This window comes from Cavia porcellus, unplaced genomic scaffold, assembly GCF_034190915.1.
Source record: "Cavia porcellus strain 051 isolate PalLab524CR breed Dunkin Hartley unplaced genomic scaffold, mCavPor4.1 scaffold_5, whole genome shotgun sequence".
Classification (NCBI taxonomy): Eukaryota; Metazoa; Chordata; class Mammalia; order Rodentia; family Caviidae; genus Cavia; species Cavia porcellus.
The window spans coordinates 85,232,392-85,250,399 of NW_026947488.1; positions in this window are offsets into that span (position 1 = coordinate 85,232,392).

The following is an 18,008-nucleotide window of genomic DNA, read 5'->3' on the forward strand; positions in this document are numbered from 1 at the left end:
CATGTTTGTAGCACATAATGTTTACTTTCCTTATGTAGAGCTGGTGGATGCATATAACACATCTTAATTCCTGTCTTCAGTCCCTTTCTCTCCAGTCTCTCCTCCTCCCTCCATCTTTTTTTTTGTTTGTTTGTTTTTAAAAAAGGGTAAAACTAAACATAACAAAACATAGGAAAGGAGATCCCTTCTCATCTGAGAAAGATCTATCTCCTACTTCCTATTAATCTATCTTTCATACTGCCCTTTATTTATACCTTGAGTTTCTAATATTAGAGTAACCATGTGATATCTAAACTTGTGTGTCTGGTTTATGCCAGTTAACTTTATGGCTTCAAGTTGCATCCATATTCCTACAAATGACTCAAATTCATCTTGCTTAATACTCCATTATGTATAAACACCACATTGTCTTTATTCATTCGTCTGTTGATGAACACACAGGCCACTCAAAGATGATGGGTTTTTGCAGCTGGTTCTCTCTTGCAGCTCTTGTTCCTTGCCCTGGTGGCCAGCACAAGAATCCTGTCATAACAACCCAAGTGTCCATCAACTGAGGAATGGATAAAAAAGTTGTGGTATTTCTATACAATGGAGTATTATTCAGCTATAAAGAACAATCACATTGAGATATTTATCAATAAATAGGCGCAGCTTGAGATCATACTCATAAGTGAAATAAATCAATCTCGTATGTGTGAATACCGAATAGTTTCCCTAATGTAAGTAATGATTCAAATATATAAAAGTATGTGGTAATCATGATTCCCCATTATGTGGCCTTGAAGCCTTAAAAGTTTTCACTTATTAATTGGAAAGGCTTTATTCTGGGCTTCTTGATATGGAAATATTTGAAGCTATAGTATATGAAGTTTTATTCAAATATTTCAAGGAAAAAGACAGACACTATGGTAACTACTATTAAGTCGGGTTATTTGGTGGTGAAGCACTAGGTTGCTGAAACAGTCATGCTTTGACCTGTATTGTTATATTGTTATGTCCTGTTTTATCTCAATCTCTCCCTTATACATTAAAAAAATTTTTAGTTAAAAAAAAAAAAAAAGAATCCTGTCATGGACTGTCTGGACCTTCTGGGCTGTCAGTGGTATAAGGAGCTTGTCAGATACATTGAGGAGGAATGTCTAACTTGCCCTCTGAGTGACACAGCTCAAACTTTCAAATAGAGGGGCTGGGGATTTAGCTCAGTGGCATAAGCACCTGCCTTGCAAGCAGGCAGTCGTGAATTCGATCCCCAGTACCAATGAAAAGAAAAAAAAAGTGTATAAAAATTTTTCAAATAGAAAGCCAAGTATTGGGTCTAACCCCAATGAAAAAGATTGGTGTCTACCATGGAATTACTTTGTTTCTTTTTTTTTCTTTGGTACTGGGGATGGAACCATGACCTCCCACTTACCAGTCAAGTATTTATGCCTCTGAGCTAAATCCCTGGCCTGGAATTATTTTCTTAACTCTGCGCTTTTCTCTAAAGGATAAAAAACGTGGAGGGCTGATGTGCACCTAGCACTATCTTCAAGGTCACAAGACTCCAGCAGAGTTCTGGACTTAGGAACACTCTGAATGCCTCTGGAATTCAGGGACTGCAGAATCCCAGAAGAATCTCTGACATATGCAGTGGGTAACATTGATCACCATTTGACCACTGATGAGAGTGAACCTCAGGGAGACTTTGTGACACTAGACACTCCCAGCCTGGTGCTCACTCAGCACAGGTATTGGGCCACAGAGATAGATGCCCATGCTGCTGTTGGCTGCAGTGTTTGCACAGAGAGATGTCTGGGGACCCAGGAAGAGCCAACGGGGCAGATGAAGGCACTGGGCTGAGTAGAAGTGTTGCTGTTGTGGTCATCTTCTGTGGAAATAAAGAGGCTGTGCAGGCTGCACATGCACACAGCTGGGCTCTCACACACTGACAGCTGCAATGAGTTTCAAAGCTAAACCTATTCCCACATATTCACACATCTGCAAAGCACTCCTGTAAAAAATGCATGACAATCAAGAAGCCTGCATGTTAGCCAATTATTGCAAAATGGAAAGAAATTCAGACTGATGGGTGAACCAAAGTCTCACATTCCTTCTGAAAGTTCGTGTTTTAACAGCCAAATTGGATTAGCAGGACAGTTGTATACTTTTTTTCCTTTTTACTATTTTATTTTATTTTATTTTTCTTGTCTTTATGAAACAGAGTCTCACTATGCCAACAGGCTCACCTGGAGCTCACTTTTTAGCCTAGGCTGGTCTCGAACTCACAATGATCCTCCTGCCTCAGCTGTGCACCACCCCAGGCTAGTTGTATATTTCTTAAATATATTATGAATATCTGAAAATAATGCAGTGTGTTCTCTTTTATTTCCCTACCTCTAAGAAAGTAATTGGTTTTCTAATCTCATAGCTTACTCCAGAAAGCTGTTTAATTTTACAATTAATTGGCTACATTTCAAAAAAGGCTATGCAATTTTTTTCTTATTAAAAAATTAATAACACTTTTCTTTAATTTTCATTAGATTTTTCAAACTTTATTAGCATCAAAGGAATAAAAAGACTTGCTAAAGTCACACAGTGCATCCCAGGTAAAGAACAGAGTTGCTAACAAGGAATATTGGGCTTTTCCTGTGGGAGACATCAGAAAACAGATTATGGCAGGAAATTGGCATTAGATAAACTCTGATTCACTGTACTCACCGTGACGTATTAAAGTGATTTTGGTCATTTGTCAGGGTTTTAAAGTGCTTTTCAGTGTGTGCTCTGAATGTAAGCAGGAGTTTATGTGGTCTAGAAGTCTGTATGGAAATTCCTTTTGTACTTCTCCTTTGTTCCTCTCTCTTCTCTCTTTTCCTTTCGGTGGGAAGAGTCTAGCTCTCCGCTCCCACAGAGCTATAACCCCAATCCCATCAAAGTTTTAACCCATTCTTTTGTTCCTTCCAGCTGTCAAATGTTTATTTTCAGTTTTCATCTTACACATGTGTTGCTCAGTCAGTCTTCTGGAGCCATTTCCAACTTAGAAAAATTAAGGAATCTTTATGGAGCTAACAATATGAAAAAAAGAAAGCAATATTGCTTTCCTCTTCTGTTGGAAATTTTATAGCATCTTTGAGGTACTGAGTCACTCTCATGTTAGTTTCAGATTCAATGTATCACTGTTGTCTAAAAATATGGTCAGATGCTAGGGGGTATAACTCAGTTGTGCAGTGCTTACCTATCATGTGTAAGGCCCTGGCTTCGATTCCCAGTATCACAAAACAAACAGATAAACAAGTAGCAGTCAGGCTTGATAGAGATATTTTGAGATCTTACAAAAATTTAGATTCATAGCTAGTTGGTAGGTTTTGTGGTGGTTCTGTAAACTTGCAGTTTTATTAGTCACTCTGTGCAAATTTTTATTTTGAAAAGAATAAAATCAAATAAGAAAAAAATGGGGTACTTCAAAACAAAAGCACGGACATAGTACATTATTTAACACCACAATACAAGATGATCTACAATGGTTACCATGATGTCTCTTGTTATCTTCAATAGAATTGCCCACATCATTAAGTACAATAAAATTGAACATAGTAGTACAGAACAAAATCAATAAAAACAAAACATTGGAGACATTGTAGGACTTCAAAAGAGGATAATAGTCAAACCAGAATGGGTTTTGTAGTGAATTTTATTGTCTTCAGAGTAGTTGCCTATACTATCAGACTTGATACTATCAAACATAACAGATTCAAATAAAATCAGTCAGAACAAGATGGCGATCAAACAAGACAGATTCAAATAAAATCAGTCAAAACAAAACAAGGCAGTGAAAGCACTACAGGGTTTCAGATTAAGTTAGTAGGAAATCAAAAATGGTTACTGTAACATATCTTGCTATCTTTGGATAGCTGGCTATGACCTCAAATCTAGTACAAGTAGACAAACTGGAACAGAATAAAACCAAACAGAGCAATGAAAGTCATATGTGTTTCAAATCATGATACAAGATTACCAATGTCTTCTGCCTTCCCTATTTATTTTTTTTTTAAACTTTTTTTTTCTTTTTCATTTTTATCGGTACCAAGGATCGAACTCACGACCGCCTGCTTACAAGGCAGGTGCTTATGCCGCTGAGCTAAATCCCCAGCCCCTGCCTTCCCTATTTAGACAATTCCTCCCCTTTCACTTTCCCAGGGTGCATTGTACATTTTGTATCTCTCTAACTCCTTTAGTTTTTAGCTTACAGAGGCAACCCACTATTTACCTAAGGGTTCTGAACCTTTTTACCCCTGATCTTGATCTCAAGTTGTGTCCATTTACCTACAAGAGCCTCAAGGTTTTCCTTCCTTATAGCTGAGTAGTTCTCCATTGTATAAAAATGTTATGTCTTTCCAAACAATCTGCAGCTGATGGGCAAGCTACCCCACTTTTTTCTGGTTCTCTATCACATAGAGCATTATTTTCTCATCTTTGACTTTCAGTCCATAAACCTTCCTTCAGCTTAAATATATTTCTTACTTAGAGCATCTTACTGGATCCTATCTCCTGATCTACTCTGCCTATGTTTCTTTTTATTAGTGTATTGAGGCCAATTATGTTAGCAATTATAGCCAACCTTCTCTGCCTCATCTCACCATGCTATTTTTTCTACTTTTCCCCTTCGTTTCACTGTCTGTCCTGTTCAGTGATCCCCATCTGTTGCTGTTCCTGAAACCGTAATCTTTTTTCTTCCTCTCTAGAATGTCCTTCAGTATTTTTTGTAGGATTGAATGGTGGTCATGAACTCCCCCAGTTCCTTTTTGTCATGGAAGCATCTTGTTTCTCCATTAATTTTGAGAGATAGTTTTTCAGGGTACATCAATCTGGGTTGGAGGTTATTTTCTTTCAGGGCTTGGAATACTGAAATAAAGCTTTCTTGATTTGATGGTTTGTATCAAGAAGTCTGTCATGATTCTGATGGGTTTTCCTTTATAAATAGTCTGTTTCTTTTCTCTGACAGCTTTTAATATTCTGTGCTTGTGTCGAATTTCTGGGATCTTGATTATTTTATGTCTGGATATAGACCTATTTTGGTTATAGCTGGTTGGAGTTCTATATGCCTCATATATCTGGCTAATATTTCCTTTTCCTATGCTTGTGAAGTTTTCTTTAATTATTTCTATAAATAGCCTTTGTATTTCATTTGTGTTTACCTCTGCTTCTTCACTCACATTTTTTATTCCTCTTGTCATCTCCTAGCCTTTGTGTTGTTACTTCCTGGTTCCTTGTTTTGTTTTGTTTTGTTTTGTTTTGTTTTGTTTTGAAGAGATCTTTCCTTTCACGATCACATGTTGCAAACCTGTCTTCAAAGTTTGATAGTCTATCTTTAGTTTCTTTCAAGCAGTGTTGCCAGCTTTCAATAGAGTCAAGTCTAGGAGTTCTCACAATGTTAGTGTGTGCTGCACAGATGGGGCCAGTTAGGTATAGCTTCAGGGAGACCTCATCCTTGGCTACTGGATCATGCACAGAGGTGGATCTCAGTCTGAGCAATTCACACCAATTTGCTGTGTGCTAGGAGTGGCTTACTGAAGCCACCACAGCTCTGGTCCTGGGTTTATCCAGCCTGACTCCAAAATGCCATCCAGCCCCTCACCCACTCCTGTAGGAGGACTGATTTCCGTGCACTCACTGAGAGCTGGTACAGATCTCCAAACCAGCGGAGTACTGCTCTCTGCTCTGCCTCTCCCCTCTGTGACCACTTTCTCTCACTGAGGCCCTCAGGCTTGCCAATCCCCAACTTCACCACCACCATTTGTCTCCAGATTCCAGTGGTGTTTCATATACAATGGGACCAGCTCCAGTGAGAGCATGTCTGGCTACAGCCTTCTGTCTGTGATTTTCTTTTGTTTGTTTGTTTTTCTTTCCCTTTAGTTTTTTCCTGGGTCAAGAGGATCCATCTCCCTCCATCTGGTCATCTCCAGGATGTTGTATTTCAGCATCTGAGCTGTTTCACTCAGAGAGGCTCCCTATTTTGCTGCTTACTGACTCACCATCTTCCAGAACTCTCCCTGTGCAATTTTCACTGAGGTGACTTATACTTTGAGAACCATAAGCAATCTGCCATGCATCAGGAAACAACTAGGTGGCACAAACCACCCATTAACACCCATCCTTCAATCTAGGAAATTCTCAAGGAAATCACTGAAGTAAGGATGGGACAAGAGCAAATGTTAGATGCTCATGAGTAAAGTGTTCACTGTAAATGAGCCCAGTTGTCTGGGACCTGGATGAAGGACAGGAAGCGGTCCTCTCACCTCTCTCTCCCTCCTAATGTCACCTACACTAATTGTAGTACCTTAAGGATCTTCAACTGAAATTGCAGTAAATGAGCTTTGCTGCATCACAGCACAACCACTTTAAGGAGGGTAAAATTAGAAAACTAGTGATTGGTGATTTTTTTTCTTTTTGTTTCTGTTGTGTCTGTTTCATGGTGCTAGGATTGAATCCAGAACCTTGCATGTGCTAAGCAAACTCTCTATCCCTGACTTATGTTCCCTGGACTATGTTTTTGATGGGGTCAATAGTTTCACTATAGATAAAGCCCTTTAGCATGGTACAAGAGATAGAAGAAGGGGAAAAAGTATGTTTTTCCTACTCTCACTCAGCAGCTCCTCCCTGCTCTAAGTTTGGGGTGGGGCTAAAAGTCTTACCCTTCAACTATGTCTGAGTATTTATTCTGCAATCAGCCCCTATCTGAACCTCTGTAAGAGATTCCACCCACAATCATCTAATGAGTGTTCATAAGACCTATCATTTTTGAGATGCCAACAGTTTTAAGAGCTGCATTCTAAGAAAGAATGAGGAAGTCCAAATATATATTTAGTAATACTATGGAGACAAAAGAAAAATTCTACCATGTCCTAAATTTAATTATAAAGGCCAATGGATAGAGGAGAAAGTAGGTGGGGAAGGTTAGCAATCAATCAGAAAAGAATTATTCCACATTCCTGAATGCTTACTAAAACCTTAACAGACATCTCATTACAACCTCAGCCCAAGTACATCATGTTGATAGAGAGTTACAAGCACTTCAGAAGCAACAATGACTTCTTGCATATCACTTCAACCTGAAAGCTGTTCCTGCTTTCTGTTATCCCACCCTCTCCTCATCTATCACCATTGCTTGACCAATGCAAACTATTTATGCCTTCCTTCCTTAATTTTTCATCATAAAGGTACTTGTCTGTTTTCCCACAGCCTTGTAGCTCTACTGCTCAGTGATGCAGGAACTTGTACCAAAACCTTTCTGGTTACCATTTGTAACAGCTTAATAAATCTTTTTATTTTATAATCTCTCAGTCTCAAGAGTTTTGGGTTAATATCTTCCATGTAAGACACTGATCCTAAGAGGTTAACAGATCCTACAAATATATTGCAAAACAGATACTGCCATGACTCTGTTGGAGAAAGTGCTTTTTCTCCTCATGCCAAGAAATGGCATAATGGAGACTGGAATTCAGATCTCTCATTGCCCTTTTTATTGGTTTTGGCATTCAGAAAATGACCTTTCAAAGCATGAAGTTTGTTGACTTTATTTCTTTCCGAAACTTGGAAGGCTTGAAAATACCCTTCCAAGTTTCAGAAAGAAATAGGACTTCAGCTATGGGCTTAAGTATCCAGTAAAGTACTTGGCTTTCTTTAATGCTAATGTTTTCAGAATTCTTTTGCCCCAACTTTGTAAACATTCTCTTTCTGGCAAAACTGAGACTGAAGAATTTTTAAACCATTCATCTCTGCCATTTTTTCCTAATTCTCACTATAGATCTGATTAAAAGCAGCCAGCAATGCCTATGCCACAGCCTGAACCCTGGGCTACCTTGAAATCGCCAATATTGTTGTAGTAAATTTTCTCATTGCTGAGACAAAATATTATACACCAAAAGTTAAAAGAGAAAGATTATTTGGCTTACATTTCATAGAAGTTTCAGTCCATGGTCAGCATGCTCCAAGGGGGGATGCCTGGCGGAGGGACATCACAGAGGAGAAGTAGTTAGTGGCAGTTAAGGACAGCCAAAGCAGCAAGTAAGCAAGTCTAAGTGACCTTAGTAGCTTGTTTCTGTCCCTTTTATATTTGATCTAAGGTACCAGGCTTAGGGCAGGTGACAGACTGATTTAGTAATCACACACACTTTAATCCCAACATCACACACTTTAAATCCAGCCACACTATAAAAGTCCCCACCTATGATGTTTGAGGCTTTGGGGAGACCCCTAAACATAAGCTATAACCCCCACCCTTTATTTCCATCTCTTGCAAAGTCTTAGGTTATGAAAATTTCCAAACAAATTTTCTACCAGCCCATAATACACATGGCCTGTAATCCAACAGTGTGGTCCTTGTTCCCAAATGAAACCTCGTGAGCCTGGCCTCTACTGTTTTCATTTTTATTAGCATTCTGGTCTTCAGAGCTCTGAGAAGAATCACCTAACAAGCTCAGCTTAGAGCATTAGAATGGGCTTCTCTACCCTGCATCTCCAAACTCCTCCCATGAGCCATTTCACAAAGCTTCTAAACAGCCCAGGTAAAGTCTCAGCAATTGCTCCATTTCTCTGGTACTAAAATCTGTTTTGGTCACTTTCTCGTCACTGGAACAAAATGCCCAATACCTGCAATTTAAAAGAAGGAAGAATTACTTTGGCTTACAGTTTTAGTTATGGTCAACTGACTTCAGGGCAGAAAGAGGATGGCAGAAGGGCATGGTGGAGGAAAATTTGGTTAAGTGTATAATGTTGTTATATGCAATACTGCCCTTCAATGTTAGAGCGGGTTGGTTCACAAACAGAAACATTTGGCAAAACTTTCTTTTGTTTGTAAACTCTGCATTGTATGATGAACATGACTGAGCCACATTTCTAAGAGAAACATGGATGTGGCCATCTTTTCTAGAATCATGAAACAAATTAAGTTCATGAATTGTAGTACTATCATTTTTCAAAAGCAGTCAAAATGACAAAGTCATGGCCTCCTTTTTAAAATGAAGAGATTGTATTTTCATTGTTACTGCCTATAATTGAATGGTTGAAAGGAACTATTGAATTCCTCCAAAGATTTTAGAAAGAAACAGTAAAATCCTGTTAACGGGAACTTAGCTGATATTCTTGCTAGGAGACAGGGTGTATGAATAAAAATCCATGTTGACACTTTGAAATTGGATATTACTGATATTTATGATAACTAAGGCAGAACAAAAATATTGTAATCTATAAATTTAGGGTGCTGAAGAAGTGATAAGATAAGGGGCAGAGTGATGTCACACCCCATAATTTGTACTATTTCTTGGAAGATACCAGCCCTGTTGAAGTCTAAGACATGCTGAAAGGTGAGCAGAAAAATATTTTAGTGAGACATTTACATGAAATTAAAGTGTGTCTTTGGAAAAAGCCATTTTGTACTTCAGAAAGTGTGGCTTGGGTTCAGAGAATCTGCAGATGCAGCAGTATGCACAGGACTGCCATCATCTAATAATGATGATCCCTGCAGTGGAATCAGGAAGGGCTGGAATTTCAGATCACCTACCAGTAGATTTGGACTATTAGCAAAATCTTTCTTCACTTCAATCTTCTCTGTTTCCATCCAATGCATGAATGCAAAAACCCTCTATCTAGACTTGCAGTGAGAATGAAAGGAGACAGGGCATACCAACCTTTAGGCAGGCAGAAATGCACAGTAAGGAACAGATAATGTAAATCTGGGTACTTGAACTTTTGGGCATTGAACTTGTGGGCCTCCTCTGGCACTGAAGTAGTGGTACTCAGGAAAGCTCTGGGTGGCACCAGTGAACTCTGGCAACAAAGAGCACAAGCGACTGAGCAGGGCCCAATGAGAGTAGAGGGAATTTTTCAAGTCTCAATCCAGAAACCACAGCAATCCTACATTTTGAGTCAGTTACTTTTTGAGGCTGAATTTAGTACATTGTTATATCCAAGCTCAAACCAATTGAAGCCTTTGATTATCTATTTTTACCACAATGAATAAATTCAGTGTTGGTTCTCAGACTCTCTCAGGGCAGTTTTTAATTGGAAATCTACTTAGACTTTTTCTTCCCTAACAAATGTAAAAGTATAAACTCCCAGTAAATTATGTTAAGAGTCAGAGCATGGCTGTTTTTTTTGGATGCTTTCCAGAAGCAGCATGGCAGCTTTCTGAACTCCCAGCTGATTTTCCAGGAGAAAAAGTTCTGCTGTCCCCTAATGCTCGCATGTAGAACTCTCAGTCCATCAGAGAGAACATAATGCTCTCCCACCTCGTCATGTTGGTGTGTGCTCTTCTCACTGGGGACATTCCAAGAACATCTTCAAAGAGTTCCTTCAAGTGACACTCATCTGTAAAACCAACAGGACAAATCCTGCAATTCCTGACTTTCATGCCTAGATCATGCGCAATGGGACAGGTGGGAATGAGGGGGAATGCTTATCACAATCAATGAAAAAGTGTTGTCTTTTTCAAAGAAAGCTTGCCCCAGAACGTAATTGGCTCATGGTAATTTGTGAGGTGTTTTTTGTTTTGTTTTGTTTTTTGTTCTTTTTTTCAGAATGTATAGCTATTGTCACTAAGCATGGTGCTTGAGGTAATTAACATTTTGGATATATTTAACTTGGAGAATCTATAAATTATGGATGAAGGGAAGAAAGATAAATTTTAATTTTTACACTATTCATAATCCAACTTTGGATTCATTTACTTACAAGTCCCTTTTAAAAATATCCTGTTCTATAACTGTTATACCTTTGACTCTGGACAACAGTTACTTTTGAGCTCAGTTGCCTAATGTTTGGATTGAGGATGAGGGAGTAAAACATGTAAACCAAATGTCTCACAGTGTCAGAACAACCCGCATACCCTCTCCCACTTACACAGGAGTGAATAGAGTTTCCTTCCTTCCACGGATGGGAATATATTTTTTATTGAAAACCAGACACATTCATATTAGTTCCTCACTAGCGCACCTTTCTTGGCAGAGTGGTTTGTTTTGTTTTGTTTTTCTGGACATAAAGTGATAATGGGGCTAGATTTTTGCAGTTAGGAGTTTCCTCCTCTAAATTCTTCTGTTTGATGATTTTGAAATGTGTGTTCATGAGTGTGCCATTGTGGTACATGCCTGTAATTTCAACCACTCAGAAAACTAAGGCAGGATGACGTCTGAGGCCAGCCTGGGCAATTTAGAGAGACTTTCAAAACTTTAAAAATAAAGTAGAAACAGCTAGGAAATATCACTCAAGACTCACTGAGTTCAATCTCCTATCTAATATGAGACCAATATTATAATTCACACTGATTAATGTCAAACTCAAAGTTAAATAAATACACTTATTGTTTTTGGCTTTTTCCCACCAAATGTATATTTCAACCAAGAAGCTGATCTGATGTACACCCATGATCCAATCACCTTCCAAAAGTCTCACTTCTGAGTTCATGAAAGTTTTGGGGGATATTCAAGATCTAAATCATGACATTCTGTTCTGATACCTAGAAGACTCATGCTTACCTGTTCATGAAAATAGCATTTACTGTGTCCAGGAGCTACCAAAGTTTTAACAGCTCCAGCATCCCTGAAAAGTCCAAGTCCAGAGTCTCCTCTGACACTCTAGGCAAACACTTAGCTGTGATCCCCTGTCAAAAAAATTAACACTTCCAACACATAGTGGCACAGAGTATGCAGAGTAAACATTCCAAAAGGAAGAAATAGGGTGGCTCTGCTCTTATGGAACTGCCAGTTACAGCCCTTCATGGCTTTTCTCTTGGGGTTGTTCCACTCACTGTTTACCCCTTTGCTTAGACATCCCACAACTCTGGCTTCTTCATCCTTTCATGCTTCTGTTTTCTCCAGCTTCCTGAGGTATCCTTTGCATTTTCAGCTTCACTCTTGCAACTTCATACATTACCTTCTCAGGGGCACACTGCCTGGCCTCCAAGGTGTCCTTCTGAAATCTAGATTAAAGCCTCTCTGATCCACAACTCTTAAATTACTGTGCCTACACAATATGGATGATGCCAAGTCTGTTACCAGCTCCATTAGTAGCAGAGTCCCCTTAGATCATGGTTGCAGTGGCCTTGAAGTACCTGGGTGGCTGGGTTTTGTAAATTAAATCTTTTTTTTTATTTTAAAAAGCAAAACTGAAAACGAGAATCGAAATGATACAGAATTTCAAAAAAATAGGGAATTAACACTAGTTAATATATTGCATATTGTTATCAGTGGTTGTTCAGGTTATAAAATCTAGGAACAAAAGTGATCAATCAAACCATGACAGCACAAACTGTTCTTTTTGCTGATCTAACAGAGATTATTACAATAGTTATCTATCTAGCAATATATATGTACATACATTTAAATATTTTTACCAACATACATATAATCTTTTCCTTTCTTCCTTTTTTCCTTTGCCCTAGCCCCGTCTGTTAGAGCACTTTCTTTTTCTTTCAATATTACAATATCTATTGTATATTTTGGATCTTATTACTCTTTCTGGCTTTTATTTTCTTATTATTACACTAGGGAGACAAATGATATTTATAAATGTGAGTTTGATTTGTTTCATTTATAAGTGTGGTCTCAAGTTGCCTCCATTTACCTATAAAAGCCTCAAAATTATCTTTTTTTAAAAGCTGAGTATATAAAAATACCACATCTTTTTTATTCATTTTGCCATTGATGGGCATTTTGGTTGTTTCCAAGATTTAGCTATCACAAATTGTGCTGCTATGAACATGGATTCACATATATCATTGTGGAATGATCTTATCAACTTTTCTGGGGAAAATACCCAGAAGGGGAAAAACTGGGTTAAATGGGACTTCCAATCCTAGTTTTTTGAGGAATCTCTATACTGATTTCCACAGTGGCAGCACTACTAGTCTACCCTCCCACCAACAGTGAGGAATAGTTTCTTTTTCTCTACAAGCTTGCCAACATTTGTTATTGGTTAATTTCTTGATGGCAGCCATTCTTTCTGGAGTGAGATGGAATCTCAATGTTGTTTTAATTTGAAATCCTCAAATGACCAGTGATGTTGAACATGCCTTCATGTATTTATTTGCCATTTGTATTTCTTCATCTGAGAAGTGCATGTTCATTTCAGATGCCCATTTTTGGACTGGGTATTTGAATTTGGGGGGCTTGGTGTTTTTCAGTTCTTTATATGTTATAGATGTAAGTCCTTTGTCTGAGGGACAGCTGGCTAAAATTCTTTTCCATTCTGTGGATTTTCTCTTCACTCTGTTGGTGATTTCTTTTGTGGTACAAAATCTTTTTAATAAGAAGAGATCTCAGTAGTTTTCTTTGAAATACTTCACATGCAGCTTGAGTTTTGTTCACGAACTCTTTGGCTATCCTTATGTCTCTAATACTTCTACCTACCTTGTCTTCCAGTAGATTTAGTGTTTTTATTTTAATATTTAGCTCTTTGATGAATTTTGATGTTAGTGCATGGTGATAAACATGGGTCTAGTTTCAGTCTTTAGCATATGGAAAGCCAATTTTCCCAGCACCATTTATTAAAGAAGCTATCTTCCTTCCAATGAACATGGTTAGCCCCTTTGCCAAAGATAGGGTGGCTAAGTGTCTTTGTAGATATATCTGCCTTTTCTAATCTGGTCCATTGGTCCTCAGGTCTGTTTTTTTGCCAGCACCATGCTGATTTTATCACTGTAGCTTTGTAATGTAATTTCAAGTCAAGAATTGTGATGCACCTGCCTTGCCTTTGTTGCTCAGGATTGCCTTTGTTATTCTAGGTCTCTTCTGTTTCCAAATGAATTTTAGAAATGTTTTCTCTAGATCTGTAAGATATGTTAATAGTATTTTGATTGGCATTGCATTAAATCTGTTTAACAGTTTTGGGAGTGTGGCCATTTTCACCAAGTCAGTTCCTCCTAACCAAGAGCAAGGGATATCTTTCCATTTTTTAACATCCTCTTCAATCTCCACTTTTAGAGTACTATATTTTTCAATGTATAGGTCTTTAGCATGCTTTATTAGGTTGATTCCTAAGTATTGCTTTGGATGCTATTGTTTGGATGCTATTGTGAAAGGTGTCATTTCCATAATTTCTCACTCAGTGAGTTTGTTTTTGTGTATAGGAATGCTACTGATTTTTGAGTCTTGACTTTGTATCCAGATACACTCCTGAATTTACTAACTCTAATAGCCTTTTAATAGAGTCTTGGGGTCTTCTGTATAGAATATCATGTCATCTGCAAATAGTGATAATTTAACTTCTTCTTTTCCTATCCTTATCCTTTTATTTATCTCTCTTATCTAATTGCTCTGCCAATGTTTCCAGAACTATATTGAATAAGAGTAGTGATTTTGGACATCCTTGTCTTGTTCTTGATTTTAGAGTGAAAGTTTTCAGTTTTTGTTCATTTAGTGTAATGTTGGCTGTTTGCTATTGTAGATGCCTTTTATCAGGTTGAGGTAAATACCTTCTAATACAAGTTTCTGCAGCGTATTTATCACAAGCAAGTGTTGGACCTTATCAAAAGCTTTTTCTGCACCTTTTGAGATGACCATGTGATTTTTATTTTTGGCTCTGTTGATGTGGTGTATTACATTTATTGATTAATTAAATTATCCTAATATTAATAAATTAATGCAAAGTAACTAAACTATCCTTGTATTCTTGGGATAAACCCCACTTGTTCATGATGTTTAATCTTTTTTATGATTTGCTGTATTCTATTTGCTGATATTTTATGGAGAATTTTTGCATCAATGTTCATTAGAGAGATTGGCCTATAGTTCTCCTTTTTGGTTGGGTCTTTCTCTGGTTTTGATATCAGAGTAATACTTGCCTCAAGAAATAAGTTAGGAAGAGTTGTTTGCTTTTCAATTTCATTGAAAAGTTTGAGGAGTGTTGGCATTAAATCTTCTCTAAATTTCTTATAGAATTCAGCCATGAATCAATCAGGACCTGGGCTTTTCTTTGTCAGTATGTTTTTAATCATGTTCTCAATTTTAGTAGCTGATATTGGGTTATTCAAGATTGTTATGTCTTCTTAATTCAGCTTTGATAATTCATGTTTCTAGAAATCTGTCCATTTCCTCTGTGTTTTCCACCCTATGTGAGTAAAGGTTTTCAAAGTAGATATTGATGATCTTCTAAATTTCCATGAGATCTGTAGTAATTTCACTCTTTTATTCCTTATTGCATGAATTTGAGTTTTTTCATTATTTTTTTTATAAGATTGGCTATAGGTTTATCATTTTGTTTATTCTCTCAAAAAACCAGTTCTTTGATTCATTCTTTTTTTGTATTGTTTTCTTAGTCTCATTTGTGTTAACTTCTTCTCTAATCTTTATATCTTCCTCTCTTCTATAAGCTTTGTGTTTGAGTTACTGTCTTTTTTTTCTAGAAGTTTGAGGAGTAGCATGAGGTTGTTTATTTGTTTTTTTTTCCTACTATATATTTCCCTCTTACTATTCACTACTATATATTCACTACTATATATTTCCCTCTTTAAGACCACTTTCATTGTGTCCCACAGGTTTTGGTATGTTGTATCTGCATTTTTATAAAATTTTAGGTATTATTTAATTTCTTCTTTAATATCACCTGTAACCCACTGGTTGTTCAAGAGGTTGTTATTTAATTTCCATGTGTTTATGTAAGTTTTGCGATTTCTTTTGCCATTAATTTCCAATTTCAGTGTACTATGGTTAGATAAGATGCATGGGATTATTTCAATCTCTTTGCATTTACTTAAGAAAGTTCTATGGACTAATATATGGTCTGTTTTAGAGAATGACCCATGAGTTGAACATTCTGTAAATATCTACTAAATCCATTTGTTCACAGGTTTTATTCAGTTATCTTATTTCTTTGCTGACTTCTTGTCTAATTGATCTATCTTTTTGTGACAATGGGGCATTAAGGTCCTCTACTACAATTGTGTTATTGTGCATTTGGTTTTTCATGTCTATTAGTTTTTGTCTTATATAGTGGGTGCTCCTGTATTTAGTGCATATATATTTGTGATTATTAACTCTTCCTCTTGAATTATTCCCCTAACAAGTATGTAATGATAATTTTTGGCTTGAAATTCACATTGTCTGCTATTACCTTTGCTTTTTTCTGAGTTTCTGTTGCATGGAATATTGTTTTCCATGCTTTGCCTTTTAGTCTGTGAGTTTTCTTTCGAGTTAGATGTGTTTCCTGTATACAGAATATTGTTGGATCCTGTTTCTTGATCCATTCTGTCAACCTATTTCTCTTAATTGGTGAATTGAAGCCATTTACATAGATGGACATGACTGATACATACTGGCCCAACTTAGTAATATTATTTTCCTGATGTTGTTTTCCTGCTTTTCTCCCTTGTTTAATTGGTTGGCCTGTCTGGTGGTTTCTTTCTGCTGCTGTTCTGGAAACTGCAGTCATTTTTATCTCTATCTAGTATGTCTTTTAGTACTCTTTCTAGGGTTAATTTGATAGATATGAATATCTTCAGTTGTTCTTTGTCATGGAAGTATCTTACTTGTCCATTAATTTGCAACAATAATTTTTCAGGGTACATGAATTTGGGTTGAAAATTATTTTCTTCCAAGCTTTGAAAGACTTTGCTCCAAGCTCATCTTTATCTGATAGTTTGTGCTGAAAAGTCTGCCATGATTCTAATGGGCTTTCCCCAATACGTGAGTTGTCTCTTTTCTCTAACAGCTTTTAGTATTCTGTTTTCATGCTGTATGTCTTAGGTCTCAATTATTATATATCTAGGTGCAGATTTATGTTGGTTGTGACTGTTTGGCATTCTATATGCCTCACTTATCTGTATATCTAATTATTTTCCCATGTTTGGGAAATTTTCTGCTATTCTGCGAAGTTTACTGATGTCATTTGCATTGACTCCTGCATCTTCATTGATGTTACTAGTCTTATGTTGTTTCCCTTTGTATCTTGAAGCTGTTGAATTGTCATTTCATGCTGTCTTGTTATTTTCAGCAGTTTTTTTCTTTCATGATCACTAGCTGCAATCCTGTCCTCAAGGTCCAAAATTCTATCCTCAGCTTCATTCAAATGGTTTTGCCAGCTTTCAGTAGAATATTTTGTTTCCTGAATGTCTCTTTGAATTTGTTTCATACATTATACCTCTTTTCCATATTGTTCATTCAAGGTTTCCATATTTTCCCATGCTCCCGTATTTTTTTTTTATCTATGTCTTCTCTAGCTATGCTGAGTAACTACTTTATTAAGGTTTTCCTTTCTTTACATGACAGTTTATTTATAATCTGATTTTCTCTATAGCCTCATGGATTTGTTTCTTTATTTCACTTGCTATCTTTTCAGAAATTTTAGGTGTCTGATTTCTAATGTCCTATCTTTTGATGTCTCCTGTACTTGTTCCTGATAGATGGGATGTTTGAGATTATATTTTGATTTTTCATTTTGTCATTTTTACCTCTTGGTTTAATACTTTTGTCTTTTCAATTTCACTAGTCTCAAATGTCCATCATGTGTGTCTTGGAATCCTATTGTATGGCTGATGTTTGTCCAATTGCTGGGTCCCACAATGAAAGGGAGGACCAGTCACCTGAATTCCTCCTGCAGGGCCTGTTGGGTGAGTCCTAGTTTCTTCCTAGGCTGACTAGCCCAGAAGTATTGATGTAAGTCAAGCTTTAGTTCTTATTGTTACTACAGTTTTGGGCTGTTCCAGACAGCCAGATTTACCTGGCTATAGTTGGACCTCTGCTGGGACTCTACTGTGTTCCTGGATATCTTGTAGGCCTTTTTGATTTCATCCAGGTTGAGAAAATTGTTCTCTGTATGGAAGAAGGACTCATTCACACTCTTGCCAGACTCACCAAGGACCTAGCTGAGGCAGAGTTCTCTACTGTTTACCCACTGAGGTCCTCTATTTGAGGGGTCCTCTATTTGAGTTTTCCCTTCAAATAGAGGACCACACTCTCACAATTCCCTCAAGCCATCTTTCCTATTATCCTGATGCAAAATACTTGTCTTCTTTTTAATATCAATCTTTTTAACAACCATGTTCT